Source organism: Mytilus californianus, unplaced genomic scaffold (assembly GCF_021869535.1).
Source record: "Mytilus californianus isolate M0D057914Y unplaced genomic scaffold, xbMytCali1.0.p SCAF_9, whole genome shotgun sequence".
NCBI classification, from domain to species: Eukaryota; Metazoa; Mollusca; class Bivalvia; order Mytilida; family Mytilidae; genus Mytilus; species Mytilus californianus.
The window spans coordinates 3,848,800-3,874,261 of NW_026262745.1; the positions used below are offsets into that span (position 1 = coordinate 3,848,800).

A 25,462-nucleotide genomic window follows, 5' to 3' on the forward strand; every position below is an offset into this window, starting at 1 on the left:
TTTTTTGGTTTGTTTATATGTGGCACTGTTTCACAAATGTCCCAGGATATGGGAGGATTGAGCGCGTGCTTACATGTTTAACTCAGCCATATTCTGTATATGCCTGTCCCAAGTAAGGGGCTGTAATATAGTGGTTGTCGTTTGTTGCTGCATATACTATTTGTATTTCGTTCATTGTTTTCTTTTACATAATTCAGACCGTTATTTTTCTCGTTTGAATTGTTTTGCATTTTTATTTCGGGACCTTTTATAGCTGACTATGCAGTATCGATTTTGCTCATTGTTGAAGGCCGCCGTACGGTGACCTATAGTTGTTCTAGGTCATTTGGTCTCTGGTGGAGAGTTGTCTCATTGGCCACATTTTCTTTTTTTATATATATAAATGCCATTTAGAAAACTCTTCACAAGAGACCAAATGACACAGAAATTAACAACTATAGGTCACCGTACGGCCTTCAACAATGAGCAAAGCCCATACCGCGTAGTCAGCTATAAAAGGCCCCGAAATGACAAATGTAAACAATTCAAACGAGAAAACCAACGGCCCAATTAATTGTACAAAAAAATTAACGGAAAACAAATATGTAACACAGCAACAAACTACAACCACTGAATTACAGGCTCCTGACTTGGGACATGCACATACATACAGAATGTGGTGGGATTTAACATGTTAGCGGGACCCCCCCCTTTAACCAGGGACAGTGGTGTAACAGTACAACATAAGAATGAACTATCAAAATCAGTTGAAAAAGGCTTAACTCATCAAATGGATACAAATAGAAATACATCTAACAAAAAAAACAGAGCGGACGTGGCCGGGTACTTGTACATCCCAACAACAAAAAGGCACTAAGTACAGATCTAAGAGTACTCGCAGTTACTGACAGCTAGTTCAAAAAAAATATCATGCATCTAAGACTATGTACCCGTTTCAGCGCTCGCCAGCTGATACCCTGCTACTTATTCGTTCCTTATTCTCTTGTAATACGTTTTGTATACGTTGCAACTTTTAAACAAACAAAAAAAAACGTTTCTTGTCGCTGGTGTTAGTTATAGGTTGTTAGAGGTGAAAGAACTTTTTTTAGCGCATATTTACCCGTTTCAGTGCTCGGCTGATACCCTGCTACCTTTTCGCTACTTATTCGTTCCTTATTCACTTTTTATACGTTACATCTTTGTAATGCTTTCTTTTCTTTTATTTTCTTGTCTCTGGTGTTAGCTATGGGTTTGTAGATGGGAAATAACCCTATTAGTGCGTATGTACCCGTTTCAGCGCTCACCTGATACCCTGTTACTTATTCGTTCCTTATTCGCTTATAAAACGTTTGTTATATACTTTGCACCCTTTAAAAAAAAATTCTGTTCAATTTTTTTCTTGTTTCTGGTGTTAGCTATGGGTTCTTACAGGTGAAATAACTCTTTTAGTGCGTATTTACCCGTTTCAGCGCTAGGCTAATACCCTGTTACTTATTCGCTACTTTTTATACGTTTCATCTTTTTAATGCTTTCTTTTCTTTTCTTTTTTCTTACTCTGGTGTTAGCTGTGGGTTTGTAGATGGGAAATAACCCTTTTAGTGCGTATGTACCCGTTTTAGCGTTCAACTGATACCCTGTTACCTATCAGCTACTTATTCGTTCCTTATTCACTTTTTATACGTTGCATCTTTTTAATTCTTTCTTTTTTTTTATTTTCTTGTCTCTGGTATAAACTGTGGGTTTGTAGATGGGAAATAACCCTATTAGTGCGTATGTACCCGTTTCAGCGCTCGCCTGAGACCCTGTTTCTTATTTGTTCCTTAATCGCTTATAATACGTTTGTTATCCGTTGCACCTTTTAAAAAAAAATTCTTTTCTATTTTTTTCTTGTCTCTGGTGTTAGCTATGGGTTCTTAGAGGTGAAATAACCTATAAGCGGGTATGTACCCGTTTAAGTGCTTGACTGAAACCCTGTTACTCATTCGCTACTTATTCGTTCTTTATCAACCTTTTATACGTTGCATCTTTTTAATGCTTTCTTTTCTTTTCTTTTCTTGTCTCTGGTGTTAGCTGTGGGTTTGTAGATGGGAAATAACCCTATTAGTGCGTATGTAACCGTTACAGCGTTCGACTGATACCCTTTAACGTATCAGCTACTTATTCGTTCCTTATTCACTTTTTATACGTTGCATCTTTTTAATTCTTTCTTTTTTTTTATTTTCTTGTCTCTGGTGTAAGCTGTGGGTTTGTAGATGGGAAATAACCCTATTAGTGTGTATGTATCCGTTTCAGCGCTTGCCTGAGACCTGTTTCTTATTTGTCCCTTATTCGCTTGTAATACGTTTGTTATTCGTTGCACCTTTTAAAAAAAATTTCTTTTCAATTTTTTTCTTGTCTCTGGTGTTAGCTATGGGTTCTTAGAGGTGAAATAACCCTATTAGCACGTATGTACCCGTTTCAGCACTCGACTGATACCCTGTTACCTTTTCGCTACTTATTCGTTCCTTATTCATTTTTTATACGTTGCATCTTTTTAATGCTTTCTTTTCTTTGATTTTCTTGTCTCTGGTGTTAGATGTTGATTTGTAGATAGGAAACAACCCTATTAGCGCGTATGTACCCGTTTCAGCGCTCGACTGATACCCTGTTACTTATTCGTTGCTTATTCGCTTATAATACGTTTGTTATACGTTGAATGTTTTAGGAAAAATTCTTTTCAATTTTTTTCTTGTCTCTGGTGTTAGCTATGGGTTCTTACAGGTGAAATAACTCTTTAAGCGCGTATTAACCCGTTTTAGCGCTAGGCTAATATCCTGTTACTTATTCGCTACTTATTCGTTCCTTATTCACCTTTTATACGTTGTATCTTTTTAATGCTTTCTTTTCTTTTCTTTTCTTGTCTCTTGTGTTAGCTGTGGGTTTTTAGATGGGAAATAACCCTATTAGTGCGTATGTACCCGTTTCAGCGTTCAACTGATAACCTGTTACCTATCAGCTACTTATTCGTGCCTTATTAATTTTTTATACGTTGCATCTTTTTAATTCTTCCTTTTCTTTTATACTCTTGGGTCTGGTGTAAGCTGTGGGTTTGTAGATGGGAAATAACCCTATTAGTGCGTATGTACCCGTTTCAGCGCTCGACTGATACCCTGTTACTTATTCGTTCCTTATTCGCTTGGAATACGTTTGTTATACGTTGAACGTTTTAGGAAAAATTCTTTTCAATTTTTTTCTTGTCTCTGGTGTTAGCTATGGGTTCTTACAGGTGAAATAACTCTTTAAGCGCGTATTAACCCGTTTTAGCGCTAGGCTAATATCCTGTTACTTATTCGCTACTTATTCGTTCCTTATTCACCTTTTATACGTTGCATCTTTTTAATGCTTTCTTTTCTTTTCTTTTCTTGTCTCTTGTGTTAGCTGTGGGTTTTTAGATGGGAAATAACCCTATTAGTGCGTATGTACCCGTTTCAGCGTTCAACTGATACCCTGTTACCTATCAGCTACTTATTCGTTCCTTATTAATTTTTTATACGTTGCATCTTTTTAATTCTTCCTTTTCTTTTATACTCTTGGGTCTGGTGTAAGCTGTGGGTTTGTAGATGGGAAATAACCCTATTAGTGCGTATGTACCCGTTTCAGCGCTCGACTGATACCCTGTTACTTATTCGTTCCTTATTCGCTTGGAATACGTTTGTTATACGTTGAAAGTTTTAGGAAAAATTCTTTTCAATTTTTTTCTTGTCTCTGGTGTTAGCTATGGGTTCTTACAGGTGAAATAACTCTTTAAGCGCGTATTAACCCGTTTTAGCGCTAGGCTAATATCGTGTTACTTATTCGCTACTTATTCGTTCCTTATTCACCTTTTATACGTTGCATCTTTTTAATGCTTTCTTTTCTTTTCTTTTCTTGTCTCTTGTGTTAGCTGTGGGTTTGTAGATGGGAAATAACCCTATTAGTGCGTATGTACCCGTTTCAGCGTTCAACTGATACCCTGTTACCTATCAGCTACTTATTCGTTCCTTGTTAACTTTTTATACGTTGCATCTTTTTAATTCTTCCTTTTCTTTTATTTTCTTGGGTCTGGTGTAAGGTGTGGGTTTGTAGATGGGAAATAACCCTATTAGTGCGTATGTACCCGTTTCAGCGCTCGCCTGAGACCCTGTTTCTTTTTTGTGCCTTATTCGCTTATAATACGTTTGTTATCCGTTGCACCTTTTAAAAAAAAAATTCTTTTCTATTTTTTTCTTGTCTCTGGTGTGGGTTCTTAGAGGTGAAATAACTCTTTTAGCGCGTATTTACCCGTTGCATCGCTCGGCTGATACCCTGTTAATTATCCGCTACTAATTGTTCCTTATTCACCTTTTATACGTTGCATCTTTAAATGCTTTCTTTTCTTTTATTTTCTTGTCTCTGGTGTTAGCTGTGGGTTTGTAGATGGGAAATAACCCTACAAGCGCGTATGTACCCGTTTCAGCTCTCGACTGATACCCTGTTACTTATTCGCTACTTATTCGTTCCTTATTCACTTGTTATACGTTGCAACTTTGTAAAGCTTTATATTTTTTTTATTTCTTGTCTATGTTGTTAGCTGTAAGTTTGTAAATGGGAAATAAGCCTATTAGCGCGTATGTACCCATTTGAGTGCTCGCCAGCTGATACCCTGTTACTTATCACCTACTTATTCGTTCCTTATTCACTTTTAATACGTTGCATCTTTTTACTGCTATCTTTTCTTTTATTTTCTTGTCTCTGGTGTTAGCTGTGGGTTTGTAGAGGACAAATAACCCTATTAGCGCGTATGTACCCGTTTCAGCGGTCGCCTGATACCCTGTTACTTATTCGTTCCTTATTCGTTTGTAATGCGTTTGTGTTATACGTTGCACTTTTTAAGAAAAAAATCTTTTCAATTTTGTTCTTGTCTCTGGTGTTAGCTATGGGTTGTTACAGGTGAAATAACTCTTTTAGTGCCTATTTACCCGTTTTGTCGCTCGGCTGATACCCTGTTACTTATCCGCTTCTAATTGTTCCTTATTCACTTTTTATACGTTGCATCTTTTAAATTAAATGCTTTCTTTTCTTTTATTGTCTTGTCTCTGGTGTTAGCTGTGGGTTTGTAGATGGGAAATAACCCTATTAGTGCGTATGTACCCGTTTCAGCGTTCAACTGATACCCTGTTACCTATCAGCTACTTATTCGTTCCTTATTCACTTTGTATACGTTGCATCTTTTTAATTCTTTCTTTTCTTTTATTTTCTTGTCTCTGCTGTAAGCTGTGTGTTTGTAGATGGGAAATAACCCTATTAGTGCGTATGTACCCGTTTCAGCGCTCGCCTGAGAACCTGTTTCTTATTTGTTCCTTATTCGCTTATAATACGTTTGTTATCCGTTGCACATTTTAAAAAACATTGCTTTTCTATTTTTTCTTGTTTCTGGTGTTAGCTATGGATTCTCAGAGGTGAAATAACCTATAAGCGGGTATGTACCCGTTTCAGTGCTCGACTGATACCCTGTTACTCATTCGCTACTTATTCGTTCTTTATCAACTTTTTATATGTTTCATCTTTTTAATGATTTCTTTTCTTTTATTTTCTTGTCTCTGGTGTTAGTTGTGGGTTTGTAGATGGAAAATAACCCCATTAGCGCGTATGTACCCATTTCGGCGCACGACTGATACCCTGGTACTTTTTCGCAACTTATTCGTTCCTTATTCATTTTTTATACGTTGCATGTTTTTAATGCTTTCTTTTCTTTGATTTTCTTGTCTCTGGTGTTAACTGTGGGTTTGTAGATTGGAAATAACCCTATTAGTGCGTCTGTACCCGTTTCAGCGTTCGACTGATACACTGTTACCTATCAGCTACTTATTCGTTCCTTATTCACTTTTTACACGTTGCATCTTTTTAATTCTTTCTTTTCTTATATTTTCTTGTCCCTGGTGTAAGCTGTGGATTTGTAGATGGAAAATAACCCTTTTAGCGCGTATGTACTCGTTTCAGCGCTCGCCAGCTGATACCCTGTTACTGATTCGTTCCTTATTCGCTTGTTATACGTTTGTGTTTTACGTTGCACCTTTCAAGAAAAAAATCTTTTCAATTGTTTTCTTGTCTCTGGTGTTAGCTATGGGTTCTTAGAGGTGAAATAACTCTTTTAGCGCGTATTTACCCGTTTCATCGCTCGGCTGATACCCTGTTACTTATCCGCTACTTATTCGTTCTTTATTCACTTTTCACACGTTGCATCTTTTTAATGCTTTCTTTTCTTTTATTTTCTTGTCTCTGGTGTTAGCTGTGGGTTTGTAGATGGGAAATAATCCTATTGAGTGCTCGCATGATACCCTGTTACTTATTCGTTCCTTATTCTCTTTTTATACGTTTGTTAACCGTTGCACCTTTAAACAAAAATTCTTTTCAATGTTTTTCTTGTCTCTGGTGTTAGCCATTGGATCTTAGAGGTGAAATAACCCTATTAGCGCGTATGTACCCGTTTCAGCGCTCGACTGATACCCTGTTACTTATCCGCTACTTATTCGTTCCTTATTCACTTTTTATACGTTGCATCTTTCTAATGCTTTCTTTTCTTTTATTTTCTTGTCTTTGGTGATAGCTGTGGGTTTGTAGATGAGAAATAACCCTATTAGCGCGTATGTACCCGTTTCAGCGCTCGCCAGCTGATACCCTGTTACTTATTCGTTCCTTATTCGCTTGTAATACGTTTGTGTTATACGTTGCACCTTTTAAGAAGAAAATCTTTTCAATTTTTTTCCTGTCTCTGTTGTTAGTTATGGGTTGTTAGAGGTGAAATAACTCTTTTAGCGCGTATTTGCCCGTTTAATCGCTTGGCTGATACCCTGTTATTATCCGCTACTTATTCGTCGTTCCTTATTCACCTTTTAAACGTTGCATCTTTTTAATGCTTTCTTTTTTTCTATTTTCTTTTCTCTGGTGTTAGCTGTGGGTTTGTAGATGGGAAATAACCCTATTAGTGCGTATGTACCCGTTTCAGCGCTCGCCTGATGCCCGGTTACTTATTCGTTCTTTATTTGCTTGTTATACGTTTGGTATTCGTTCCACCTTTAAAAAAAAATTCTATCAATTTTTTTCTTGTCTCTGATGTTAGCTATCGGTTCTCATAGGTGAAATAACCCTATAAGCGCGTATTTACCCCTTTCATCGCTCGGATGAAACCCTGTTACTTATCCGCCACTTATTCGTTCCTTATTCACTGTTTATACGTTGCATCTTTTTAATGCTTTTTTTTCTTTTATTAACTTGTCTCTGGTGTTAGCTGTGGGTTTGTATATGGAAAATAACTCTGTTAGCGCGTATGTACCCGTTTCAGCGCTCGACTGATACCCTGTTACTTATTCGTTCCTTATTCACTTTTTATACGTTGCAACTTTTTAATGCTTTGTATATTTTTCTATTTTCTTGTCTCTGTTGTTAGCTGTGGGTTTGTAGATAAAAAAATAACCCTATTAGCGCGTATGTACCCGTTTGAGCGCTCGCCAGCTGATACCCTGTTACTTATCAGCTACTTATTCGTTCCTTATTCACTTTTTATACGTTGCATCTTTTTAATGCTTTCTTTTCTTTTATTTTCTTGTCTCTGGTGTTAGCTGTGGGTTTGTAGATGGGAAATAATCCTATTGAGTGCTCGCATGATACCCTGTTACTTATTCGTTCTTTATTCGCTTGTAATACGTTTGTTAACCGTTACACCTTTAAACAAAAGTTCTTTTCAATGTTTTTATTGTCTCTGGTGTTAGCCATTGGATCTTAGAGGTGAAATAACCATATTAGCGCGTATGTACCCGTTTCAGCGCTCGACTGATACCCTGTTACTTATTCGCTACTTATTCGTTCCTTATTCACTTTTTATACGTTGCATCTTTCTAATGCTTTCTTTTCTTTTCTTTTCTTGTCTTTGGTGATAGCTGTGGGTTTGTAGATGAAAAATAACCCTATTAGCGCGTATGTACCCGTTTCAGCGCTCGCCAGCTGATACCCTGTTACTTATTCGTTCCTTATTTGCTTGTAATACGTTTGTGTTATACGTTGCACCTTTTAAGAAAAAAATCTTTTCAATTTTTTTCCTGTCTCTGTTGTTAGTTATGGGTTGTTAGAGGTGAAATAACTCTTTTAGCGCGTATTTGCCCGTTTAATCGCTCGGCTGATACCCTGTCATTATCCGCTACTTATTCGTTCCTTATTCACCTTTTAAACGATGCATCTTTTTAATGCTTTCTTTTTTTCTATTTTCTTTTCTCTGGTCTTAGCTGTGGGTTTGTAGATGGGAAACAACCCTATTAGTGCGTATGTACCCGTTTCAGCGGTCGCCTGAGACCCTGTTACTAATTCGTTCCTCATTTGCTTGTAATACGTTTATTATTCGTTGCACCTTTAACAAACATTTCTTATCAATTTTTTCTTGTCTCTGGTGTTAGCTATGGGTTTTTAGTAGTTAAATAACCTATAAGCGCATAAGTACCCGTTTCAGCGCTCGACTGATACTCTGTTACTTATTCGCTACTTATTCGGTCCTTATTCACTTTTTACACGTTGCATCTTTTTAATGCTTTTTTTCCTTGTATTGTTCCTGTCTCTGGTGTTAGCTGTGGGTTTGTAGATGGGTAATAACCCTATTAGCGCTCGTCTGATACCCTGTTTTCTTATTCGTTCCTTATAATACTTTTGTTATCCGTTGCACCTTTTGAAAAAATTGTTTTTTCAATATTTGTCTTGTCTTTGGTGTTACCTATGGATTCTTAGAGGTGAAATAACCCTGTTAGCGCGTATATACCCGTTTCAGAGCTCGACTGATACCCTGTTACTTATTCGCTACTTATTCGTTCCTTTTTCACTTTTTTGTGCGTTGCATCTTTTAATGCTTTTTTTTTCTTTTATTTTCTTGTTTCTGGTGTTAGCTGTGGGTTTGTAGATGGGAAATAAGAATATTAGCGCGTTTGTACCCGTTTCAGCGCTCGCCAGCTGATACCCTGTTACTTTTTCGTTCCTTATTCCCTTTTAATACGTTTGTGTTATACGTTGCAGCTTTTAAGAAAAAATTCTTTACAATTTTTTTCTTGTCTCTGGTGTCAGCTATGAGTTGTTAGAGTTGAAATAACTCTTTTAGCGCGTATTTATCCGTCTCATCGCTCGGCTGATACCCTGCTACTTATCCGCTACTTATTCGGTCCTTATTCACTTTTTACACGTTGCATCTTTGTAATGCTCTCTTTCCTTGCATTTTTCCTGTTTCTGGTGTTAGCTGTGGGTTTGTAGATAGGTAATAACCCTATTAGCGCTCGCCTGATACCCTGTCTTCTTATTCGTTCCTTATTCGCTTGTAATACATTTGTTCTCCGTTGCACCTTTTAAAAAATTTCTTTTCAATATTTTTCTTGTCTTTGGTGTTAGCTATGGGTTCTTAGAAGTGAAATAACCCTGTTAGCGCGTATATACCCGTTTCAGCGCTCGACTGATACCCTGTTACTTATTCGCTACTTATTCGTTCCTTGTTCACTTTTTGTACGTTGCATCTTTTTAATGCTTTCTTTTCTTTTATTTTCTTGTCTCTAGTGTTAGCTTTGGGTTTGTAGATGGGAAAAAACCATATTAGCGCGTATGTACCCGTTTCAGCGCTCGCCAGCTGATACCCTGTTACTTATTCGTTCATTATTCGCTTTTAAAACGTTTGTGTTATACGTTGCAGCTTTTAAGAAAAAAATCTTTACAATATTTTTCTTGTCTCTGGTGTCAGCTATGAGTTGTTAGAGTTGAAATAACTCTTTTAGCGCGTATTTATCCGTTTCATCGCTCGGCTGATACCCTGTTACTTATCCGCTACTTATTCGGTCCTTATTCACTTTTTACACGTTGCATCTTTTTAATGCTTTCTTTTCTTTTATTTTCTTGTCTCTGGTGTTAGCTGTGGGTTTGTAGATTAGAAATAACCCTATTAGTGCGTATGTACCCATTTCAGCGCTGGCTTGATACCCTGTTACCTTATTCGTTCTTTATTCGCTTATATTACGTTTGTTATCCGTTCCACCTTTTAAAAAAAATTCTTTTCAATTCTTTTCTTCTCTCTGATGTAAGCTATAGGTTCTTAAAGGTGAAATAACCGTATTAGCGCGTATGCACCCGTTTCAGCGCTCGGCTGATACCCTGTTGCGTATTCGCTACTTATTCGTTCCTTATTCACTTTTTATACGTTGCATCATTTTAATGCTTTCTTTTACTTTTCATTTCTTGTCTCTGGTGTTAGCTGAGGGTTTGTATATGGAAAATAACTCTATTAGCGCGTATGTACCTGTTTCAGCGCTCGCCAGCTGATATCCTGTTACTAATTCGTTCGTTCCTTATTCGCTTATAATACGTCTGTTATCCGTTGCAACTTTGAAAATTCTTTTCATTTTTGTTCTTGTCTCTGGTGTTAGCTATGGGTTCTTACAAGTGAAATAACTCTTTTAGCGCGTATTTACCCGTTTCAGCGCTAGGCTAATATCCTGTTACTTATTCGCTACTTATTCGTTCCTTATTCACTTTTTATACGTTGCATCTTTTTAATGCTTTCTTTTCTTTTATTTTCTTGTCTCTTGTGTTAGCTGTGGGTTCGTAGAGGTAAAAACTACCTTTAAACGGGATTTAACTCTTGTTTATAACTTGGGCGCGTATGTCTGGAGCGATTTTGCAATGGGGCGAGTTGGTATGGATTCAAACTTACCTAAGTACTGTTCATTACTATCCCCTGTATCAATATTGTACTGAACTCGAGGTATAATATACTTCAATTTTAGGTAGAAGAACCACTATAAGCACCAACGATTTTAATATTTTTTATCAGTAAAATTATGGAAAATAGTCGTTTATGAGTTATTCCATATACAAGTTTTGACAGAAATACAGTTAAAGATTCATTTAGAAGAGGAATAAATAAAATTTCTTCACAAATGTAGGAATGTTCACCCGTATCATATATTAATAAGCACCACCAAAAAAAAGAAATAAAGCACCATGGACTGCAGCTATCTTCCAATAGGTCTAATTTGCCAGGCTCAGGGTCTAAACCACTTGGTTGGGATCTTATCTGATAAACACAACCCATTGGTCCACCAGACTTGGTGGTTCAGTTTGTAAGTTAAAGATGTCCACCTTTTCACATATTTATAAGCACCAACCAAAAAAAATAATTAAGCACCACGGACTGCAGCTATCTTCCAACATGTCTAAAATGCAAGCATCAGGGTCTAAAACACTTGTTTTTGGGTATAATCTGATAAACACAACCCATTGGTCTACCAGAATTGGTGGTCCAGCCTGCAAGCTGAAGATGTCCACCCATGTCACACTTATTAACACCACATAAAAAGCGCTCTGGTTGCAGCTTTCTTCCAAAAGGTCTAAAATGCAAGACTCAAGGTCTAAACCACTTGTTTGGAATCTTATCTGATAAACACAACCCATTGGTCCAGCAGACTTAGTGGTAAAGGCTTCAAGTTGGAGATGACCACCCATCTCATATATTTATAAGCACCACAAAAAAAAAAAAAACACATTAAGAAACACGGGCTGCAGCAATCTTCCAATACATCCAACAAGCAAAGTTCAGGGTCTAAATCACTCTGTTGTAGCGTTATGTGATTTATATGACCCATTTATCCACCAGACTTAGTGGTTCGGTCTACAAGGCTAAAATGTCCAGTCCTATATTGTTGCCTATCATGAAGCATTTTTATGAGCACCATCAGGAATGAACTTAGCACCATGGGCTGTAGCTATCATCCAGTAGGTCCAACAGGCAAGGTTCAGAGTCAAAATTAACTCTGTTGTGGTTTTATTTGGTTTCTATTGCCCATTTGTCCACCAGACTTAGTGGTTCGGTTTTCAAGGCTAAGATGTTCAGTCCTATAATGGTGCCTATCATGATGCATACTTATGAGCACCACCAAAAAAATGAACTAAGCACCACTGGCTGCAGCTATCTTCCATAGCTGAAACAAGCAAGGTTCAGAGTCTAAATCACTCTGTTGTGGTCTTAAAAGCGTTAAAGAACAGGAACTGCAAAGCAATATAAGTACTTCGCACAAAACCAGGTCGACTGAATTTATTTAAGCTTATTTTGGGCATGACATATCATATGGCTTTAAAAAAATGGCAACCTTTGAAAAGCAAATAAAGAACAAAAAGGTATCAAATAAGTAACAGGCCTAGGGTATCATTCAAGCGCGGAGACGGGGAAATACATGTCAACATGGTAATTTTACCTGAACAAACCAATAACTAACACCAGAAACAGAAAACAAAAGAAAGGGAATCATTTAAAAGAGGCAACGTCTAAAAAGCAAATAAGGAACAAATAAGTTACAGGGAATCACCGGAGCGTAAAAACTGGTACATATGCGCTAACTGGGTTATTTCAACACCACGAATCCAGGACTAACGCCAAAGACATCAAATGGAAAAAAAAACAAATAAATAAAAAGGGGCAACGTATATAAAATGAATAAGGAACGAATAAGTAATTATTTCATCTCCACAAACCATGAGAACTAACACACACGAACAATAATAATCAAACGACCAACGTATAAAAAGCGAATAAGAAACAGGGTATCCGTCGAGCGCATAAACGGGTACATACGATCTAACTGAATATGTTCACCTCCACGAACCAAATCTTACACCAGAGACGAAAATAAAAGAAAAGAAAAAGACAATTTCAAAAAAGGGGCAACGTTTAAAAAACCATTCAAGAACGAATAAGTAACAGAGTATCAGTCGAGCGCATGAATTGGTTCATATGTGCTAACAGGGTTATTTTAACTCCAATTACCCACAACTAACACCACAGACTAATAATGGAAATAGACAAAATCATTAAAAAGGAGCAATGTAACAATAGCAAATGAGGAACAAATAAGAAGCGAATAAGTAACAGGGTATCAGTCGAGCTCTAAAACGGGTACATACGCGCTAATATGGTTATTTCACGTCTTACATCCCAGAGCTAACACTAGAGACAAGAAAATAAAAAGAAAAGAAGGCAGTAAAAAGGTGAAAATTTAAAAAGTGAATATGGAACGAATACGTAGCGAATAAGTAACAGGGTATCAGTCAATCGCAGAAACAGGTACATATGCGTTAATATGGTTATTCCACCTTAAACACCAGAGACCGACCAAAAAAATTATTCAAAAGAAAGCATTAAAAAGGTGCAACGTAAAAACGCGAATAAGGAACGAAGAAGTATCAATAAAATTGTAGATGATTATTATAATTGTGAAACGTTACTGTCCTTATTTGATACTTATGTATCTAGTATTCTTAATTATAGCTGTGAAGTGTGGGGTAATCATAAAGCTGATGATATAGAGAAAGTACATTTGTATTTTTTAAAACGAATTCTAAATGTTAGAAAAACTGCTGTTAGTAAAATGGTTTACTGTGAATTGGGACGTTACCCAATGTATTATGAAAGACAAAGAAAAATGATTCAGTTTTGGTTTAAACTATTAGATACTGATAACTGTATATTAAAGGCATTTTATGAAGATATGTTGGAGAGTTCATTTAAAAAACCGAAAGACAAATTGAATTGGGCATGTTCAGTCAGAGATATTTTACAAAAAAATGTATGTAAATATGGTTTTCATGATGTATGGCTAAACCAAAGCGTAAATAATGTTGATATATTTATACATGAGCTAAAACAACGAATGAAAGATACCTTTATCACTGATGTTAATTGTTTTTCAACAATTCATCTAAATCTATACTTTATAGATATATATATATATGACACAGGTATATTGCAATTTTATTTAGATAGACCTGTAAATCAAATATATAAACCTTATATATGTAAATATCGTATCTTTGCCCATAGCCTCAATGTCGAGACAGGCAAATATTACAATGTAGATAGAGAAAAAAGATTATGCACTATGTGCAATAGCAATATTGTTGAAGACGAATACCATTTTATTTTAGAATGTAATAGATATAATGATGTAAGAAAACAATATATTAAGAAATATTATTGGCAAAAACCATCCACTTTTAAACTTATACAGCTGTTATCAGTTCATAATGTGAAAGAACTTAATAATTTAGGTAATTTTTTGTTCAACATCGAAAAAATCCGTAATACGTACATTTTGAAGTTGTATTCCTTATTTATCATATGAATTTATTGTCATTCTCCGCCATGTGTGTATTTTGTATAATTATTGTTATTAATATTACACTGATGCATTTAAAAATTTGATGTAAAAATGTATATTCTATAAGCTGTATTGCTTCTGAATAAAAGTATTATTTATTTATAGTCGAGCGCTGAAACGGGTACACATGCGTTAATAAGGTAATTTCTCCTCTACGAACAAAGAACCAACACCAGAGACACGAAAAAAAGCAGTAAAAATGTGCAACGTATCAAAATCGAATATGGAACAAATAAGTAGCGAATAAGTAACAGGGGAAAAAGGATACCTACGCGCTAAAAGGATAATTTCACCTCGATAAACCAAGAACTATTACCAGAGATAAGAAAATAAAGCATTAAAATGGGGAAACATGTTAAAATCGAATAAGTAACGAATAAGGAATAAGGAATAAGTAACGAATAGGTAACGAATAAGGAATAAGGAATAAATAACGAATAGGTAACGAATAAGGAATAAGGAATAAGTAACGAATACGGAATAAGTAATAAGGAACAAACTTGACGACCCTACTTGAATGTAGATGAATTTAAAATTTCATTCTTAAGAACGTTCGTGTAGTATTTACGGTATACCACCACCACATTGTTGGATGCTTTGTCGGCCGGTACAAACACAATTCTGGAAATAGGCGTATTATGTAATCTATTATTCGTTTCTGAATTATTTTCAAAATGTGATATTCGAATATCCACCACATTTATTTAAATAAGCATCTAGAGATTTTTTATCAGATTTTTCCAACATTTTACAAAACGAGAAAGAGCGTCTTTTGTGACCTGATGACACTGTTTCTAATCTATTTTAGATGGAGGACGATATTTTGGTCCCTTTTTCAAAAAGTTTTTAACCTCTCTGTCTTGGACGATATTGAGGTCCCCCGTAATAACATGGTCATAGGGATCATATCTAAACATCGACGATTCAACATACCACTGCTGATCTTAAATGAACACGAGGCATTGATTTTACGTTCCCATTGCGACATGGTTGTGCACTTATACATTCCGAAAAAGCATACGCCCTCCCCTGCAAAGTTCCTACTAACAGTTGGGAAAAGTCTATGTTGAAATTATTGGAGCAATATAGCGAATCGATTTTACGTTTTAGCGAAAACAAATTGGACGTTTTAGCACAGAACCCATTTAAGCGCCATCTTTTAACCCATTTTATCAAAAACTGCTTTAACTAATATCTATTTTAATCTTAAAAAATCACTCCTTTCTATACACAAATCTGATTATTTTGCACAACAAAACCAATGATCTCGTCCAAACATTCGTTCTGAACTCGGACCAAATAATACAAATTCGTTTAGAATTTACATTTCAGTGCTCCTGATATATTTCTCACTACAATAATTATCATAAAATTGCAATTAGAACCTTCCCTTTTATATCTTGCATGCAATTCTTGATCATTTTAAAATAATTTGTCGATCAAATAAGGGATCCAGACAAATATTTCATATTTTATATTTCGTATTTATATAATAGAGAGGCGGAAGTTACCAAAGGTACATCAAGACTAGTATGTCGAAAACAAACTGACAGCACAAGGACATAAAACTAAAAACAACTAAAAGACAAACAACAGTATACAAAACACAACAAAGAAAACTAATACTGAGCCATACGAACCCCACCAAAAGCCGGGGGAGATCTCAGGTTCTCGGAAGGGTAAGCATATTCCTCTCCACTTGTGGCACCCGTCGTTATATAAATCACATGGTTTGACACAACAGTGAATGTTTGCAACAGACTCTGTTTTTTTTTAATTCAGATGAGTCAAAACCTGGTGTAAAGTTAAATACCTGGAGGATAAATATGTGTCCTGTTTCTGCAAATTTCTGCAAATGCATTATCGTTTTCATCAAAGAGACATATGTAACCATCAGTAATTAAACAACGGCTGTTCGCTCGTAGCATCCACTGCGTTGAATACGGACATTGCAATTCGAACGTTTTCGAAAGGTGTAGAGCCAACTGGAAATAAAAAAAATAACATTAAACTTTGAACTTATCAACACGTTTGTATCAGCAAACTTCAGATGATTGTTGCTATCTCTGCTATCCATTGAGCATTTGTCATGTACGTTTATGTTTTTATTGTATGAATTCTTCATAACTGATGTTGCCTATAGAACGTAAACGAGCGTCAACCGTAATAAATTGCAATCTTGGTGCCTTTGTAATGTAAAGCAAACCGGTTTCTTAATGCTCAATTTTAGCAAGCAGAAGTGCAATTTTTGGCTGAGGCGAGAGTCAAGTGAGCCAAAAGTGTCGATGTTCTCAATTCAGAGATTCACTCATTTAAATAAAGTCTGAAATATCAGTGTCGGACTAATGAGGGTCGGAAGATTAAAGTTGGAATTTCCAAGTTTAAAGTTGATAATTCCAAGATTAAAGTTAGAAATTCCAAGATTAATGTTGATAATTCCAAGAATTTGAATTTTTTGTTAAAAAAAGATGGTCCTAATACGCTTCCGTAGCTTAGAGATAAGTTTTTTTTTACCTGTGATATTCTTTCTTTTTCAAAACTCACTCGCGGTGCTTTGCTTTTGCGCCAATTGGCATTTCATTTGTAACAACAAAATCTTTCATTTGCTCCAAAAAAATAAAACATTTCATTTGCGCCTATACTACAGGTAAATACAGGTAAATAATATAAAAAATAGATTTTTTTAAAAGAAACTTTTAATAGAGACTTTAGAACACAGTTTTTGTTTGCATAATAACACATATTCATTAGAAATCAGGCATCATAACACCATAATGAAAGCACTATACATTGATAAGTGGCTTTTCATAATAATGTTGAAACACAGTTCTGTTATAAATTAACGTGATCATAAAACCAAAACGAAAGCACTGGAGTGTTTTCCCCAAAAAATTCTTCTAATTTAAAAAAAAAAATGTATTCGTACATTTGCAGATAGATAATAAGTATAAGTCTATGTTTGATTTGGAAAATAAATTTTGACTAGAAAATTGTAACAGCAATATTGGATCGTATTTGACAATGCAAGGAGAATTTATCTTGTAGTTCTCAGCGTGTAACCTTTGATGGTTTTTTAGTAATGTCACTAGATGCTTTTCGAACTCAATGCGCCCTTCACACGCTAAGCACATTCGCAATCGGCCATTATGTTTACAGTGTGATCAGATATATATATTTTACTATATATTTATCTTAGGTTTATATAAATTGAAACTCTTTTTAAATTTAAATAAGGCTTTCAATCCCCTACAATATAAATTTCCTTCGCCACGTCCACTTGCAATTATGTAGATTCTTCAATAGGTCTATTATTAACTTTAAATGTGTTGTCATATAGTGTTCCTGTTTTATTGAATTCTACTGTTTTTGTTTTTATTGTATTTATTTAGATCACTATTTATCAGAGATAATATATAATTTATCAATACAAATCTGTAAACCAGTAGCTGTTTCTGACATTATAGTCATTTGCATAGAATAAACAATTCTTCTGTAAACGAGAGGCGAAAGATACCAAAGGGATATTCAAAATCATAAATAAAAAAAACAAAAAAACAACTGACAACGCCATGGCTAAAAAAAAAAAACACAATCAGAAAAACAACAGTATACGTAACACAACATAGAAAACTAAAGACTGAGCAACATGAACATCACCAAAAACTGGCGTTGATCTCAGGTGCTCCGGAACGTTAAGCAGATCCTGCTCCACATGTGGCACCCGTCGTGTTGCTCATGTTAGTACAAAACCGGTAATAAGTCTAATTCGTTATGTCACATTGGGGGAAAGGGGGACGTGATTGACAAGTGGAACATACCCGCTATCATCTGTGAAACGGATATTTCATAACGGTCAACCAACTCGTGATGGTGTCCGTAAAATTTAACAATTCAAAACAACAGCTTTATAGGACAAATCCAAAGAGTCATAAAGATCATTAATAACACACTTAAATGAGGTTGGGTTCAAATTATCCCCTTGTCTGGCTCTTATGTTAGAGGTTAGGTTTTCTGTAATAAAATCTTTGTTTCCTTTTACGCAATGTCCTGTATTAGTATTGTACATATTCTTTATAGTGCTACAAAGTAAATAGTTTTCCTATATCAGTCCATCATGACAAAACGTATCAAAGGCTCTTTGTAAGTCAACAAAGCATGTTAAGAAAACAAGCTCCTTGTTGGGTATTCTTACGCGTTTCAATAGGAGTTCTTGTATGAAGGGATATTCGGGTCATAATTCATTTTGTTACACGTACGCTAGAGGTACGCGTAACAGATCTTTACCTTAGAGGTACACGTAAGACTTTGTTCACGTACCCTAGAGGTACACGTAACACTGTATTCACGTACCCTTGAGGTACACGTAACACTTTGTTCACGTTTAACCTAGAGATAGGCGTAACCATTTGTTCCGTACGGTAGAGGTACACGTAACTGTTTGTTCGCGTATGCGAAATAACCTTTAACCCTATGCACAATGAAATCGTCTGCTGGAGAATACTAATTGACCAATTAAATCTGACACGACACAAAGCATTTATTCTTCTGTTGTTTGAGGTTTAGAGGATAATAAAATGATGTTGACACAGATAATCCATTATTCAGGGAAAGGAATGACATGTTTTCAGGTTTCAAACAAAACTGTTACGCGAACCTCTAGGAACGAAAACAAACTGTTACGTGTACCTCTAGGGTACGTGCACAAACTGTTACGTGTACCTCTAGGGTACGTGAACAAACTGTTACGTGCACCTCTAGGGTACGTGAACAAAGTGTTACGTGTAGCTCTAGGGTACGTGAACGACATGTTACGCGTACCTCTAGCGTACGTGTAACAAAATTAATAATAAACCAAAAGTCCCTTCTTATTCTCCCTTCATATTCTTGAAACTAGACGATGATCGCTAGTGTGCTTTCCTTTGCCAACCCAATGTTGATAGCTTTCGGAAAGATTTATAATAAGTATCAATATTTCAATCGATGCTTTCTGCAATGAGGACATTTTCCACGACTCTTCTTGTTGATCATCTGTGTCGTTTGTTGTTATAACTATTTAAAAATAATATACTTACAAATACCAATAAGAAGCTTTTGAGACAAATCAAATCATGATAACCTTTCTTCATTGTAGCAGATCAAAAAGATATAACCTTCAAAAACAACAAAAGTAAACATTTTTGTTACTGTGTAAATGCATGTCTTTGATTATAATTGTTAATAAATTTATTTAAAAGGCTATTTGGCTAGGTGATGGCATTTTTATTCTATTATCTACAGAATTATGGCCTATTTTTTTTTTAAATTTTAACTTAACATAAAACTAACTTACATAAGACTGTTACAGATACATTGTTGTAGACATAAAATGGATTTTAAAATGGAAAGATACAATGCAAGAAATTTCGATCAGCAATGTGTTATACAAGAGATAGAATAACAATTATCGCACCATTCAGACAATCTTGTCCACTTTTCGTTAAGTGAACAAAACACATACAGCGTGTATACCGTTTTATTTTGAGCTAAAGATGAAATTCACATTATTAATTAATTAACAGTTTTGATAAATGGTTAATATATTATTAATCGAATATTTTTAAGGATTTGTGATTCGTTAAAACTTGATCACATGTACATTTGTATTTGCTCAGTTTGCACGCCAATACTGTTGTGTTTAGCTTTTCGTAGGTCAAAAACAGCATATTGCACAGTGCATACAGCATGTTACTAAAAATAGATTCTAGAAATCCCCAATTTTACATTGTTCATGCTATAGTTGTTGATTAATAATATAACAATTGTAGCCTTTGGTTGAGGTCAATACGGTGTTATATCTACCCAGAGAAGCATATCGACCTCGGACTTCGTCCTCAGTCTATATGCTTCTCTTAGGTCGATATAACCTCGTATCGACCTCATACAAAGGCTATAATTGTATAAAGGCAAAAGTTGTAATATAACATACATCTACGCAAAAATAGTTAAAAGATTAACTGCAAACGTGCAACTCATTAAGGTGTAATTTCATTAAATGCAAGAAAAACACGGATGTATAACGATACACATGCCTGCATGTCTCGTGTGTCAACTGATTAATGTTGAGGTAGCACTACATTTCGTCTTTTCTAACTAGAACCTTCAGTATGTATAAATTAATTAATAAAAAACTACACAGCACATTTTTGAAATCATTAACTCATTTTAAAGCTGAAGCATTATTCATTCTAAATCTAGTAGACAAAGTTTGCCATTTCCAGCTCAACTAGAATTTATAGCTCATTAACTGCATCCCGTCAAAATGTGTTGTGCAAAATCAGAATTAAATATTCCCCCTTGAACCCTCATAAATGTAACACAAATATCAAATTCCACTGGGAACTCCCAAGGTGTGTTCAACCCTCATTTTATCAGTTTAGAACCACACAGTTTGTGAATTTTTTACACTTATAGACTGTAAATTTTCAATTACGCATGAACTGTCCATCCTGAACAAGAATAATTCAGAATTTGGCAGGATCTTGACGTCACAGATTTGACCAACATCTGTAACGCAGTAATTTTAAAAATATGGTCAAAGCTCGTCCAATATTAAGAGATATTCAAATATTAGGGAATATTAAAAGTGACCACCTTCATCATGTTCATATAATCAAAAGTTTTCACTTTGATATAATGATTATCATTAATATCTAAAAAGAAACACATGGTACCGTAAAATTAAATAGAACACACAAATGAAACAAAATTATAGCAATTAAAGACTGTCTTGCATGATTTATTAGATATAGGAAATTAAAAAGAATAACACATAAACTGCTAAAATGCCTACATTTCATATAAAAGGCTGACAATGTTCCTACATCTTTTTGTATTACTACCTGTAACGTCTATGTTATATAGGCACCTACGTTTCAATATTGTATTCATATTGTGTTATAGATCAAACTTATTTGTTCAGTGTATGTTTACTTGTTTTTGTTTAAATGTCTTTTTTATCGAGTTAAGCCATTTCAATTGATATTTTATAGTTGTAAGTCCTAAGTCAGGAGCCTGTTGTTAAGTGGTTGTCGTTTGTTGGTGTGGTTCATAGGTGTTTCTCGTTTCTGGTTTTTTATTTGGATTATACCGTTGGTTTTCCTGTTAAAATTGTTTTACACTAGTCATTTTGGAGGCCTTTACACCTTGCTGTTCTGTGTGAGCTAAGGATCCGTGTTGAAGGCCGTACTTTGACCTGTAATTGTTAACTTTTTATACATTGTGATTTGGATGGATAGTTGTCTCATTTGCACTCACACCACATCTTCTAATTTATATTGGTCATCAAATAAAATGAAGAAAACTGTATACAAGTTTCAGAAAAAAAAAACTTTCACTATTATCCAGGTGATTTGTCTAAAATAAGGATTGTTGTCATTGTTGTTGGTGTAAGATTCATATATCTGAGTAGTTCAAATAATTATGACATCTTGACGGCTTTTCTAATTTTTTGTCTGTGACGCCTGCCGAAATTTAATATAGCCTTTCAAGTCGTCATAATTGTTTGGACTAGTATCTGAGATTTTTTTACAAAATATTCAGATGAATAATAATTGTACAAAATAATTCGATGGATTTTTCTTGTTTTACTAAAAATCATTAAAAGACTGTACCTTAAATATTATAGACAGTGTATTTGTACAACATAATATAGTAAATATATAAAATATGAGCTGCGTCGGATAGAAATCGACGAGAGTTAGAAAGGGTAAGCAGATCCTGCTCCACATGTGGCACCCATCGTGCTGCTCATTTTAGTACAAACCCTGTTATAAATAAAGGCAACAGTAGTATACCGCTGTTCAAAAGTCATAAATCGATTGAGAGAAAACAAATCCGGGTTACAAACTTAAACCGAGGGAAACACATAAACTATAAGAGGAAAACAAAGGAACAACAGAAACACCGAAGTGCAACAAAAAACAAACGCCAACATACATAGAAACGAACTATTTGATAACAACTGCCATATTTATGATTGGTACAGGTATATATAAGTCTAATTCTGTAGGTCACATTCGTGAAATGTGGGCGGGATTGTAGTTACGACATTAGGAACATATCCGCTATCACCTGTGAAACAGATTCCAGGTTTGAGATAGGCATGTCTTTGTGGTTTTTGTGCGTTCGGTTGCTGTCTCATTGACATTTAACCCAACATTGTTATCTATAGAATTTATAAAAAAAAATAGCCTAAAGGGGCTGATGAGTTTTTACAACCACTAAGTTATCTTCATCCTCCTTAATTGATCAAAGTAATTAGAAACACTTAGGTTTGTTCCACAGGTGTACATGACCTTATCAGGATTTAACACAACTTTTTAGATTTTTTTTCAATGCATTTCAACTTTGCAATTGATTCAGCCAGCTAAATGTTTTGATCTTATTTAAGCGTCACTGATGCATCTTATGTAGACATGCGCGTATTGTGAACTAATTCTGTTCAGGCTTGACCTCTGCAGTATTGATTATTACAAGGTGTAATTTAAAGTACAGTTACGCAAGAAAACTTGTATTTCTATCATGATTTCCTTGATAGAGGGTTACTGTTATTGAAGGAAGCTATTAAACCAACAGTTCCAAATGATGCAGTTGAAATCATCTTATCGTAAATTTTGCGGACGCCATCACGAGTTGGTTGACTGATATCAAATATCCGTTTCTCAGATGATAACGGATATGTTCTAAATGTCGTAACTACAATCTCGTCCCCTATTCCCATAAAAACGCGAAACATACATGTAATGTAATTATATGGATTTAACGATACATGAGACACGTGCACAATAAAGCCAGCATCACAAAAGGATTTACAATTTTAAAGTCCGTTATCCATTGGGTACAAACTCGAATATCTTAATTTGGGTAGGTGGTTGCTCACAGTTGAGTATATAACATGTGTGTTGATTAGTTTGATCGAAACCACGCTTTGGCCTTTTCGAAATACGGCGGTACGGTTGCAGCAGAGGACAATTTGACAAAGACATATCTTCTTAGAAAACCCACCACACTTCCAATGTAAATTAATTTTGTGTTACTTGTTCTTAATGGAAATAAGAAACCAGATACTTCTTTTATATTTCAGATTATGTCTGGTAATGGTACCGACATGGGAGATTAGGAGACAGCTAGTCAACATAAGTAGATGTAAAAGTTCAATATTGGCAGACTGGCACATTTCGCTGCGCTGGATTTAACATCCATATATTCAGTAAACAGTTACCAGGGCTCATCAGTCGACTACTCGTACCAGAAATATTACTTAAGGCCACAGCAAATTAATTTCTAGTTCTTCGGACTCTATCCTTTGAAAAAGGGTAGCGAGTGAACGAAATGTTTTTATTTGTTTTTTTTTTCTCGGAAATTTGATTTTTGGCAGGCGAAAGAATATTTTACTAGCGGGCGATATTATTTTTGAAAAATTAAAAAAATAAAATCTAAGAAAAGCACTTTATGCAAGCGAGCGATCAGAAATTTACACAGTTTTGGTGCTTCGTGTTTTTATTTGTCTCATATTTTAGTTCTTATATTACCCTGCTTCTTAATTTGTTCTCCAACACCCTGTTGAACTTTTCACAACATTACCAGTACAAAAAAGGTGAACTAGTAGCAAAACCTACAACTTTGTGTAGTTTGCTCAAATTAATATCCTGCGGAACATGAAAAAGTGCAACAGCTTTAAACAGGCAGTCATCCATGTTTGATGCAAGTTATAATTGATGTATTATGAAAATAAGGAGATGTGGTATGATCGCCAATGAGACAACTATCTTCCAAAGTTCAAAAGAAGTGGATGTATGCAATTATAGGCAACCGTTTGTTCAATAAGTACGAAGACATTTTGACAATAACAAACTATATTTATTAACCTTCTATACAGGAGAGTATCATAAAACATAACAATAAAGTCCGGATCGTATCCGGTAAAGATATGTCAATATTACGGTATGTGACATCCCCCTTTTTCTAAAAGATGAAATGAAATGATTTAATGAATAAATGAATTTGAGTATTACCCAGTTGAAATTAATACTGAAATAGTTTTTTGACTAGAAATTAATACTGACTAGATTAAAGTCTCTTTTCCAATTTAACTTAAAATCTATATATTGTCTTTTCTGAAAACTAACTAAAACTAACTAAATGCTTCCTAGCAACTACTTGACAGTTCACCAAATTATTTTACATAGTCATTTAATTTGGTTGGCACTTTTACTGTTCTTCCAGATCTTGTTACGGGTGGCTTAGATGGTTCAATACTTTCATTTTCCTCGGACGCAACGGTTTCATTGTGGTCTAATGTTTGTGAAGTGTTACAGACAGTTGAAGTTTTACGGACGATTGTATTGTGATTGTTCTTGTAATGTTCGTTTTAAACTGTGTTTTCACTGTAAGCTGTTGGTCTAATATGCCTACGGTTTCTTCTGTAACGCCTGCCATCTGACGTTTGTACTACATAGGAGAGAGGAGTGTGGTGTTTTTGCATAATTTTTCCTGCTTTCCATTTTCCATCTGTGTACATAACAACAGAGTCTCCTTGTTTTAGCTGTTTCAATTCAGGTCCACAATGTTTATCATAGTTGGTTTTAGTTTTCCTTTGGCGAATTTCGAGTTTTTTTTAGAATTTCACGGTTGTTGATGTTTTGCGGCATCAATAGCGGTAATGAAGTAGGTAGTGATGTTTTTAATCTCCGATTTAGGAACAATTGTGCTGGCGAAAGATCAATGTCCAACGGTGTGTTTCGATAGTCTAAAAGAGCTTTGTGTGGATCCTTCGATTTCATAATTAGCTTCTTGACGGTTTGAACACTTCTTTCTGCTTGTCCATTTGATTGAGCAAAGTGTGGGCTGCTCGTTGTATGTTTAAATCCATATTCGGTTGCAAATCTTTTGAATTCTAATGAAGAAAACTGAGGACCATTGTCAGAAACTAATTCGTCAATATATCCAAATCTTGACATTAGTCCTTTTAAATAATCAATGGTGTTTTTGCTAGTTTCATTGTCCAGTTTCATAACTTCCGGCCATTTTGAGTAGTAGTCAACTACTAGTAGATAGTGTTGTTTTTTATATTCAAATAAGTCGGCAGCAAGTTTTGACCAGGGTCGCTCTGGTATTTCCGGCATTAACATCGGTTCCTTTGCGTTAAGAGACTGATGTTGAGCGCAAAGTCCACATGATTTAACTTTATCCTCGATGTCTTGTCCCATGCCGATCCAGAA

At 35.2% G+C, this 25,462-nt stretch overlaps 1 protein-coding gene and 1 long non-coding RNA gene across 3 annotated transcripts in view; one reads left to right on the forward strand and one right to left on the reverse strand.

Annotated features, from left to right (window-relative positions):
- LOC127714720 (serine/threonine-protein phosphatase 6 regulatory ankyrin repeat subunit C-like) overlaps positions 1-25,462 on the reverse strand; it is a 405,000-nt gene that overhangs the window by 95,958 nt on the left and 283,580 nt on the right. The gene's annotated exons all lie outside the window — the stretch shown is intronic.
- Positions 390-11,414, forward strand: LOC127714728 (uncharacterized). 2 transcript variants are annotated; one of them, XR_007987908.1, is made up of 3 exons: positions 390-4,069; positions 4,400-8,311; positions 8,791-11,414. It is a non-coding gene; the product is annotated as an uncharacterized LOC127714728 (long non-coding RNA). The 2 variants fall into 2 exon arrangements; XR_007987909.1 differs by having other exon boundaries at positions 4,400-7,102; positions 10,084-11,414.